We start from the raw sequence: 12,355 nt of genomic DNA on the forward strand, positions 1-12,355 counted from the left end.
TGGGCGGGGGGTTGGGGTGACTGGGTGATGGGCACTGAGGGGGGGCATTTGGCAGGATGAGCCCTGGGTGTTATGCTATATGTTGGCAAATTGAACTCCAATAAAAAAAAAATTTTTTTAAAGGTGAGTTTGGAGCAAGGTGACAGCATCTTATTAACCAGGACAAATGACTGGTTGTATGGCATGGAAGGAGAATATATGTAAACAAATATCAGGAATTTTAGGAAAAGTCACATTGCCTATTACTAGTGTTAACTTTTTTATATCATCCTTTGATGAGCTCAAATCATTTTAAGAACTTCAGCATCTGCTCATGAGCAGTTAAAGACCCAAACATACTGTTATCTTTGAACAAAACATGTAATTAGATCAGTAGTTCCCAACCTTGCTTATGCATGAGTACCAAGTGGGATAATTTTTAAGCCCCCATGCTAAGGCTATACTTCAGTCCAATTAAATCATAATCTGTGGTGAGAAGCAGTTACCAATATTTTTAGTGTCCTAGGTGACTCCAATTTGAAGCCAAATCTGAAGACCAGTTACATGCATCCTTACCTATAACATGTGTAAACAGATGTAAAGAACACAAAAATTGTGTGAATGATAGACATGAATTTTTGTAAAGTTTTGAGAATTTTTTTACAGTTTTACAATTGGATTGTAATTATTAAAAACAACAACAACAACAACAAAAAAGGGTGGGTATTGCTCCAGAATGTCTGGGTCATAGATGAGGAATAAAGAAAGCTCTATAGCTATAATATGATTCAATCATGCAGTGATTGTAATGTAGATAGGATGCCTCCCTCAATCACAACTCCCTCAATCCCATTTAAAATGTATCAAAAAATCAATATTCAGATATGAAGGATTCAATCCCTCAATCCCATTTAAAATGTATCAAAATCCCATTTAAACTCCCTCAATCCCATTTAAAATGTATCAAAATAATCAATATTCAGATATGAAGGATTGAAAGGCACAAGAATCACAAACATTATGGGACCAATTAGGCAGAATTTCCAGTTCCAAGTGTTTGGATTTACTGACTTTTCCAATTCACACAGTGAATAAAAGGGGACAGGTATTGAGATTAGGCTGTTCTGAGGTACCTCTGCATGGCTCTCTTGGTTGCTTTGTTCCTCAGACTATAAAGGAAGGGATTAAGCATGTGGGTGACCACGGTATACACTGCAGAGATCACCTCACCTTTCTTGGCAGAATGTGGGATAGCCAACCTGAGGTACACTCCAAGACCTGTTCCAAAAAACAAGCAAACAACTGACAGGCAAGAGCCACAAGTAGGAAAAGGTTCGTACTCCCCACCTATGGATGTGACTCTCAGGATGGAGGAAATAATTTGAGCATAAGAGAAAAGGATTCTTGAGAGTAGAACACCACCAAAAATGGCACCAATAAAATAAAATTGGCAGGGATTTCCAAGGAGGCAAGGTCGAGTTGCTGAGAAGGGCCATGAAACAAATGAGGTATTTCTGCATCTATGAAGAAGGTAAGCTGTGACATCATCAAACTGTGCAGCTAGGAGTCCAAAATACTGATGGGGAAAAAAGACACCAAAACCAGCCCGACACAGAGGTGGAGATTCATGATCACCAGGTAGTGCAAGGGGTGACAGGTGGCTACAAACTGGTCATAGGCCTTTGCAGTCTCTAGATTGTCCAAACATCCAAAGAGAATAAAAATAGACATCTGAGCCCACACAGGAGATGATTCTGTGAGTTTGGATGTCCAACATCATCTTCGGGACAGTGGTGGATATGAAACAGATGTCAACCAAGGACAGATTGTAGAAGTATATGGGGGTGTACAGATGGGAGTCAGAGCTGACAGCCAGGATGATTAGCAGGTTCCCGAGCATGGTGACCAGGTACATGGATAGGAACAGCCCAAGGTGGAGGGACTGCAGTTCTGAATCATCTCGAAGCCCAGGAGGAGGGATTCTGAGACAAGTGTTAGATTTTTTAATCCCATGAGGCTAAGACACCTCCTAGGAAAGAAGAGTATCTTGGAATAAATAAAACAAGTAAACAGGCAGTGGGCACTGTTCCATTGTCCCGCCCCCCTTTTTATTTCTTCATTATGACTCATTTTTTTAATCAGGCTAAAAATTTCCAATATTGTTTCTGTTTTACCACCTTAACTACAATATTTTACCAAATCTTCGTTTTTAAGTTTTTTCCTTTTTCACTTTCATATTTCTACAATTATATGTCTTAGATATATATTTCACTTCTGGACTCCCGTCAATGTATTCAATTTAATTTTGATAGATATATGAGATATGGATATTTGTTATTTGTTTTTTTCTGTCTCATTTTGTTTTACAATGGTGCAAGTTAGTACCTTCTAACACACGACCAAAATACACCCAGAACCAAGTGGAACACTGTGTTGGTTCATTCTGTGAGATTATATTCTCTTTTCCTTCCCATTCTGCCCTTCTCTTTTATCTTGCTTATGTTTCTGTGGTCAATGTTGGGTCTTTATATCAGTATTGCTGGTTTATATAAATTTGGGATTGAGCATCCTCTAACATACAGAACAAAATACACTCAGAACCAAGAGGATCATCCTCTAGGACCCCTCAGGGAGACTACATTCTCTCTACACTATCACTTCCTCACCACCACCATCCCCCCTTTTTTCTCTTTTCTTTTTTTTCTTCTTTGCTTTTGGTTTTGGTTTTTTATTTTTACTACTTTGTTTTAAAATTTGTTTTTCACTTTAGTGGTCCCTTATTTTATTCTATTATTTTCCTTTATTTTCTGGTCTCTGATCTCTTCGGAATCATCTAGGGTGTATTTTACTTATCGTGGTTGATTTTTGTTAATAAATTAATTTTTTATTGGTGTTCAATTTACCAACATACAGAATAACACCCAGTGCTCATCCCGTCAAGTGCCCCCCTCAGTGCCCCTCACCCAGTCACCCCCACCCCCCGCCCTCCTCCCCTTCCACCACCCCTAGTTCATTTCCCAGAGTTAGGAGTCTTTATGTTCTGTCTCCCTTCCTGATATTTCCCACACATTTCTTCTCCCTTCCCTTATATTCCCTTTCACTATTATTTATATTCCCCAAATGAATGAGAACATACACTGTTTGTCCTTCCCGATTGACTTACTTCACTCAGCATAATACCCTCCAGTTCCATCCACGTTGAAGCAAATGGTGGGTATTTGTCATTTCTAATGGCTGAGGAATATTCCATTGTATATATAAACCACATCTTCTTTATCCATTCATCTTTCGATGGACACCGAGGCTCCTTCCACAGTTTGGCTATTGCTGACATTGCTGCTAGAAACATCGGGGTGCAGGTGTCCCGGCGTTTCATTGCATCTGTATCTTTGGGGTAAATCCCCAACAGTGCAATTGCTGGGTCATAGGGCAGGTCTATTTTTAACTCTTTGAGGAACCTCCACACAGTTTTCCAGAGTGGCTGCACCAGTTCACATTCCCACCAACAGTGTAAGAGGGTTCCCTTTTCTCCGCATCCTCTCCAACATTTGTGGTTTCCTGCCTTGTTAATTTTCCACATTCTCACTGGTGTGAGGTGGTATCTCATTGTAGTTTTGATTTGTATTTCCCTGATGGCAAGTGATGCAGAGCATTTTTTCATGTGCATGTTGGCCATGGCCATGTCTTCCTCTGTGAGATTTCTCTTCATGTCTTTTGCCCATTTCATGATTGGATTGTTTGTTTCTTAGGTGTTGAGTTTAAGAAGTTCTTTATAGATCTTGGAAACTAGCCCTTTATCTGATACGTCATTTGCAAATATCTTCTCCCATTCTGTAGGTTGTCTTTTAGTTTTGTTGACTGTATCCTTTGTTGTGCAAAAGCTTCTTATCTTGATTGAGGAAGACACAAAGAGATGGAAAAATATTCCATGGTTGATATTTTTGACTCAGCTCACTCATACAGCCACTCTGCACTGGACAAAATGACTAGAAGGAAGAATGCACCACAAAAGAAAGAACTGGAAGCAATACTCTCTGCCACAGAGTTAAAGAATTTGGATTTAAATACGATGTCAGAAATTCAATTCATAAGTACAATTATAAAATTACATACGGCTCTGGAAAAAAGCGTAAAGGACTCTAGAGACTTTGTCACTGCAGAATTGAGATCTAATGAGGCCGAAATTAAAAATAGTTTAACTAAAATGCAATCCAAATTGGATACTCTAACTACTAGGGTTAATGAGGTGGAAGAGAGAGTGAGTGACTTAGAAGATAAGTTGATGGAAAGGAAGGAAGCTAAGGAAAAAACAGAAAAACAAGAGCCCACAAGGAAAGGCTTAAAATTTTTTAAAAAGATTTTATTTATTCATGATAGACATAGACATAGAGAGAGAGAGAGAGAGAGAGAGAGAGGTGCAGAGACACAGGCAGAGGGAGAAGCCGGATCCATGCCGGGAGCCTGACATGGGACTCGATCCTGGGACCCCAGGATCCCGCCCTGGGTCAAAGGCAGGCGCCAAACCGCTGAGCCACCCAGGGATCCCAAGGCTTAAAAAATTTTAAATGTGAACATTCAGTAATATTTTCTTCAGAACTTGTAATTTATACAGATTTGAAATATTACCAATAAAATTTCTTTTTCTGTTGCTTACTCCTTCATGATCTCATTTCCCTGCATACATATCCCACAAAGGCAACCTCTGTTATGAATTTGACAGAGTATTTTCCTGCCGATGTTTCCATGGTGTTAGGATTGATTTTGTATCCATAAACAGTCTTCCCGAAAACATAGCCGAAAAGGACCATACTAGATATGTCCCTGGAATGTTCTCATTAAAACTTTAAGCCTTTCTGTGAAGTACATATATCTAGATCAAATACTTTAGTGATGCATAGTAGTGCCAGAGGAATAGTTCATTTATTTTCCAATTCCTTATTATGACAATTCTAATTATTGAAATGGGGGACTTGAGTTCTTTAGTCACTTGAATCAGATTTACTTTTGTAAGTGATACTTTTCTGTTACCTGGATAGATTCTGTACCCACTATATTCTAGCCTGTAATTTGTATCAACTTACCATCTGCTGTCATTAAAAAAAGTGTTCATAATGCCAAAAAATTGTTTTACTTCTCCATATCACACAACTGAGAATATCTATAAAATATATATATGGGGGATCCCTGGGTGGCTCGGAGGTTTGGCGCCTGCCTTTGGCCCAGGGCGCGATCCTGGAGTCCCGGGATCAAGTCCCACGTCGGGCTCCCAGCATGGAGCCTGCTTCTCCCTCCTCCTGTGTCTCTGCCTCTCTCTCTCTCTGTCTATCATAAATAAATAAATAAATCTTTAAAAAATATATATGTATTGTATATGTTTGAAGTATAATTGTTTGCATTGTACAAATCAGTGCACACTTTACTATTAGTTGCTCAGGTTTTTACTGATATATATATATCAACTGTATATATATATACATGTCGACCTCAGGACCCCAGGATCATGACCTAAGTGGAAGGCAGATGCTCAAACACTGAGCCACTTAGGTGCCCCCTAAGGGGCTATTTAATGTTTAACAGATTTTTTTGTTGCCTACTCTGTACCAAAGATTGCATAGGCTCTGAGAAATCAGAAATGAGTGAGATTCAGTATTCCCCTCCACTCAGTATCTATATGTGTAAGGACAAAATGTCCCATCAGAGATTCAGGGAAATCCGTACCTTCAGAGCATGGGGTATTTTAATCAAATAGTATGAAACCAGATTATTAATAATATCTGAAATCCATTTTGCCCTTTCTATACATATTCATCACATATATAGTTTCCACTATACTGTTTAATCCTTGCAACCAGAATGAACAAGAGGACAGTTTAAGGACCAAAGACAAGAGAGAGATCTGCCCTAAACTATCATCAGCTGATGCTTCTATGATCCCTACCTTGATATCACCTGTCCATCCGACAGTCTATTACTATAGTTTAGCCCATGCAAGTGGTGCCCATTACTCCCCGCTGGTCTACTGGAAAGCTCCAAAGGGAAAAGTACAGTGAACAGAGGGACGACTCCTGAAGTGACCTGGCAGGTAAAATGACAGACTGGGTTGGTAGGAGACAATAATGGCTAGGTGTCCTGTGTCTGGAGTCTGGATGTGAGGATTCAAATCTGAATTCATACTCACTTTACCCTATAGCTTAATACAAGTTATATTTAAATGCTGTGCTCCCTCGTTCATCTGTAAAATGACGATAAAGTGCATTCCTCTTCCTTGGGAGGTTGTTATGCAGATGAAATGAAACAAGCTACACAGAACACTTAGCTCAGCCTGCCATGTAGGAAGCCAATGAAGGTTAATGATATCATGCTTAATTGTCTTCATCCTCATCACTCCATAGAGCATTCAGGGGACAGGTCAGAGAGACTAGTTTCCTGCCATTGTGGAACTAGAACCAGTGTGGGAGGAAAGCAGACATCTGAATGAAAGTTCTTGGACTCTCTCTAGAACCAAGAACATAAACTTTGTAGCGCTTGGAGCGAAAACTTTGCATGTTGGTTCCCTACCATCTGCCCAACCCAAATGCCCTGCTTGTCCTGACAATAATGAAACAACGCTCCCCTAGTCCCTCCTCCATCCACTGTCTCCCATGGCTCTCCCTGGCTGCACCGTGACTTTGCTGATGCTGACCAAGGAGTAAGTGTGCTGCCTGTCACCTGCCTGATGAGCCATAATGGCTGAGGCTCTGTCCTCAGGACTGGCAGACAGACTCAGGCCTCCTGATGGAGAGTACTACTCTGGGAGGAGACATTGGTATGAAGCCCACTAGACAGAGACTGGCAATCTGAAAGGCTGGAGACACAGGCTGATTATGGTACTGTAGCCTTGAGAGCCGGATGTAGAAGTGTCCAAGACTGTGAAATTTTCACAGTCTTGGAGAACCATCAGAGGAAAAAGTGTCCTTGGTCCAGCTCAACGACTTGAGTCGTTGAGCCCACCTCTTCCCAGAGGGAAGTTCATTTAGACCCCTCTAGGCACATACCCACAAGGAAGGCTCTTTCTGTAAAGATTATTTCCACTTTAAAAACTCTATTGCGAGACTCCTAACTCTGGGAAATGAACAAGGGGTGGTAGAAAGGGAGGTGGGAGGGGGTGGGGGGTGACTGGGTGACGGGCACTGAGGGGGGCACTTGATGAGATGAGCACTGGGTGTTATTCTATATGTTGGCAAATTGAACACCAATAAAAAATTAAAAAATAAAAAAACCTTCTATTGCAATTTTGATTTATTGAAATAGCATTGATGATGAAATAATATCAGGAATATTGGCATCCTAATTAACATTTCCCATGTTAGAACTGGAATATCTCCATATTTGTACATTTATTTGTCTTGTCTGCAAGGACAGCTTCAAACTTTTCTTAACATAAGTCCATCTAGGGACACCTGGGTGGCTCAGTAGTTGAGCATCTCCCTCTGGCCCAGGGCCTGATCCTGGAGTTCCTGGATCGAGTCCCACATCAGGTTCCCTGCATGGAGCCTGGTTTTTTTTGTTTTTGTTTTTTAAATTTATGATAGTCACAGAGAGAGAGGCAGAGACACAGGCAGAGGAAGAAGCAGGCTCCATGCACCGGGAGCCCGACGTGGGATTCGATCCCGGGTCTCCAGGATGGCGCCCTGGGCCAAAGGCAGGCGCCAAACCACTGCGCCACCCAGGGATCCCCATGGAGCCTGCTTTTCCCTCTGCCTATGTCTCTGCCTCTTTATTTTCTGTCTCTCATGAATAATAAATAAGTATCTTTAAAAAGTCCTTCTAATTCCTTATGACTTTACTCCTTGATAACTTTGTTAATTTGGATGACACCATTGGTTTCATCTGTTGCTAATTGATTTCTATTGCCATATTAGAAAAACAATTAGGTGGTATACTTCCATTATCTACCACTCTTCTTTATTGAGAGCTTCTCATTTTTCTTGAGAATTATTTCATATGAAATTACTCGTCATTGTGAAGAGTAAACACACTGCAGTTGTAAAGTGTTTCAAATAGTGCCTGACATAATCACTCAATAAATCTTTTGATCAAGTCAAGCTATCAATATCTATATAATGCTCACAACGTGCCCTATGTTTTCAAAGACAAAGCAATCTTGGTCTTTCATACTTTATTGATGGAGTTTTCTCCTTCCCTGTAATTCCTTCCATAACATAGGGAGCTCATATGATATGCATGGTTGAGAAGATACTTGGTGCTTGCCTAAAAGATGACAAGTGATGGTTACACTAGTATACTGTTCACAGCCCCTATCCAACCCTAGTAGTTCCCCATTCAACCATACCCAATCCTGTCTGTCCTGACTCTTCAGAATTCTTTGGCCCCTGGAGGCAGTAGTGTGTAGTATTAAAAAGCCTGGGTTCTGGACTTAATTCCACCACATAATATGTAACTTAGGGAAATTACTTGAGTTCATTTGTGACTCTATTTCACCATGTGTATTATGTTGATAAGTATCTGCTTCATAAAATTCTTGTGATCAAATAAGTTAACACATGTAAGTTAAAACAGTGAATGACAGAATAAAAGCTCATTATGTTAAATATATATATATATGTTGTTTTTTTTTTTACCTCTTCTCTTTTCATAAAATCAAGCCAGTCCCCTTCTTTTCAAATCAACTCTGAATCAAATCTTCATCTTCTAAACTCTTCTACAGTCTAAAAATTTGGGGCAGTGAAGTGTTTCTGATCCCACAGAAAGGATGTGATCCCTGCCCCCACTCCAGTCACTCTAATAGCACCTCCAATATACATCTGATGGTACTGAATGGCTTTGATTTATGGTCAATGTTGATAATATACCTGCCTTTGACTAAATACAAAATCGTGTTTCTTGTTTGTCTATTTTTAACACCTTAGAGATTTTTAAAAATGTATTAGCCTTAAAATATATTTTATAATTGATGAAAGTAACAGAAAAGCAACTATTAGTAAACTGAATCCAGCACTGTATTAAAGGAATTACACACCATGACTGGAGATGTATTCCAGATGTGCAAAGCAGGTCCATTATCTGAAAATCAGTGTGATCCACCATCTCAAAATGCTATGATCATAACAATTGATGCAGAAAAGGCATTTGACAAAATCCAAAACCTACACTTATGACTTTTTTTTTAACTCTGCAAACTAGGAAAAGGGGAACTTGATGAAAAGCACAAGAAAACTCACTGTTAACATCTTAGCAATAAATAAAAAGGACACAACTTCACACAACCTGGATGGATCTCAAGGGGATTATGCTGAGTGTAAAAAAAAAAAAGGTATCTCCAGGTTACATACTTTATGGCTTAATTTACATAACATTTTTAAAAAAAATTATACAGATGGAGAACATATTGGTAGTTGTTGGGGCTAAGTATGGAGAGGTTTGGGTCTGAATACAAAGTAGCTTAAACGTGTTCTTTTGTGCTGATGAAACAATTCTGTATCTTGATTGTGTAGTAGGTCCATTCATCTACATGTGCTCAAACTGCAAAGAAACACACACACACATATGCATCTCAAACTGGCAAAATCTGAATAAGCTCTTGGATTTCCACTGGGTAAAACTGGGTGATGGGTACATGGAATTTCCTCATACATATTTTTTCACGTTACTGTGAATCTATAACTATTTCATAAAAAAGAATTTACAGGGACGCCTGGGTGGCTCAGCGGTTAAGCGGCTGCCTTTGGCTTAGAGCGTGATCCTGGGGCCCTGGATGGAGTCCTCCATCGGACTCCTTAGGGGGAGCCTGCTTCTCCCTCTGCCTATGTCTCTGCCTCTCTCTCTCTCTCTCTCTCTCTCATGAATATATAGATTTTTTTTAAATTTACACACACACACACACACACACACACAACTCAGGACCAGAAAGCTTAAGTGACTTTTCTAAAGTCATAGAGGTAGAGCTGAAAAGTGAATACCATCTAGTGTCTTGACTACCAATCCAGTTTTCTTTCCACTCCATCAAGGAATCCCCATGACCTTAACATAATAGAGAGATAAACAGTATTCTTCTGAATTATCTCAAGCACATTGTTACTGACAATGCAAACGGTAGAAAGTTCTGATTGGGTAGGTTTATAAGCAGACTGGCATATCAGAAAAGAGGCAATGATAGAAGTATCTATCTCAAATAGCTAGAATTAAGTGAAACCCAAATATAATAGAAGGGAATAAAGCCAGAAAATAAAGAATCAGAAAGAATAAAGTTGGTTCTTTGAAAAAATTAATATATCTAAATCCCTAACAGGATGAAGAAAAAGGAAGAGAATATATATATCACCAATATCAGAAACGAAAAGGGGATATATTAACAGTTTTCAAACATTGAAAAGGAGGGGATCCCTGGGTGGTGCAGCAGTTTGGTGCCTGCTTTGGGCCCAGGGCGCCATCCTGGAGACCCGGGATCGAATCCCACGTCGGGCTCCTGGTGCATGGAGCCTGCTTCTCCCTCTGCCTGTGTCTCTGCCTCTCTCTCTCTCTCTCTCTCTCTCTGTGACTATCATAAATAAATAATAATAAAAAAAATTAAAAAAAAAAACATTGAAAAGGAATCATAGGATATTATGAACAAAATTTATGCCAACACATTTGAAAAGTTCTGGAATAGACAAATATAATTCAGCAAAACTAACACAAAAACAAATGAAAAACCTGAATAACCTTTGTCTGTTTATATTTGGTGTAATGCACCAGTTAAACTATCTTACAAAAGCTTTCTGTGAAGAAAACACAAAAGACAGATTCATGGGTGAATTGTTCTAAACATATATGGACTAACTGGTTCAAATTTTATATAAAATCTTTCAGAATAAAATTAAAAAAAAAAAAAAAAAAAAGGGATCCCTGGGTGGCACAGCGTTTTGGCGCCTGCCTTTGGCCCAGGGCGCGATCCTGGAGACCCGGGATCGAATCCCACGTCGGGCTTCCGGTGCATGGAGCCTGCTTCTCCCTCTGCCTGTGTCTCTGCCTCTCTCTCTCTCTCTCTCTCTCTCTCTGTGTGTGACTATCATAAATAAATTAAAAATTTAAAAAAAAATCTTTCAGAATAGTTTCCAACTCCTTTTATGAGCTAATATAAACCTGACACAAAACACAGACAAGTATATTAAAAGAAATTATAGGACAAACCTCTATTTAACAGACACAGAAATAATTTTTAAGTAGTATATTGAATCTAGCAAAATGAAAAGGGCAATAAGCCAATATATACCATGTACAAATGTGGTTTATTCCAGGAATACACGTTGTTTTACTATCTGAAAATCAAGGAATGTAGCAATTTACATTAATAAACTGAAAGGTTTTTTTCTTTTTTTTTTTAAGACCATGATACATGCAGAGAAGGCACTGGATAAAATATTCAGTCACAATTAAAAAAAAAAACTTGGCAAATTGGGAATAAAACAATTCTCTTCATTATTAAAAGTAATCCATGAAAAACTTACAGCTATTATTAGACTTATGAAATAGGGAATATTTTCCCCTAAAATCAGGAACAAGGCAAGGATGTTCATAATCATTTCTATTCATCACTGTAAAGCAATGAGGCAAAAAATATATATATAAGATAAAGTTCAGAAATCAAGTAAGACTTTCCTTTGTTATTGACAGGATTGTACATAGAAAATCCAAAATAATACACAAACTATTTGAATAATAATTCAAGTAATAATAATTTAATTTAGAAATGTTACTGGAGAAAAAGATCAATGTACAAAAAGAAAATTGCAATTTGTGCTAGCTGAAAATAAAAAAGGAAATAAATAAAAATATTTACAAAGCAAAACATACCACATACCTAGAAATAAATTAAAGATATTCAAGACCTCTACAATTAAACTACAAAACACTGTTAAGACAAATTAAAAACAACGTAGGTAAATGGATGATTATGTTTAATTCAGTATTATAAAGATGCCAATTTCATTCAGTTTACCACATCAAGTCAATGCCATTCCAAGCATACTCTCAGCATACTTATGAAAATCAGTAAGGAAATTCTAAAAATAATATAGAAACAAATGAGGAGTAGAGAAGGCAAGACAATTTTAAAGAATAAAAAAGTTCTAAGTCTACCAGATTTCCAAATGTACTGCAAAACAGCATAAAAGTTGAGAAGCCATCTCTAGCAATCTAAAAAAAGATATGTTAACAGACGGCACTTAACCTTTCTGAAGGGATTTCTAGAACTACTTAGCCCCTGCTGTGTTAACAGACTTCAGTTTCCTCCTATTGCTAAGACCCTAGTAAACACAACATGCTAGCTGACAATATTTCCTCTATTCCCATTATATCCACTTGCCCACAGCTGCCACTTTCCCTCTCTGTACACATC

The 12,355-nt window shown here is 38.6% G+C and overlaps 1 pseudogene; it reads right to left on the bottom strand.

Moving 5' to 3' along the window:
• Positions 1–1,093: 1,093 nt before the first annotated feature.
• On the bottom strand, positions 1,094–2,654 carry LOC121495053 (annotated as a pseudogene).
• Between the last annotated feature and the right edge of the window lie 9,701 nt (positions 2,655–12,355).

The sequence above is a fragment of the Vulpes lagopus genome, chromosome 7 (genome assembly GCF_018345385.1).
Source record: "Vulpes lagopus strain Blue_001 chromosome 7, ASM1834538v1, whole genome shotgun sequence".
NCBI classification, from domain to species: Eukaryota; Metazoa; Chordata; class Mammalia; order Carnivora; family Canidae; genus Vulpes; species Vulpes lagopus.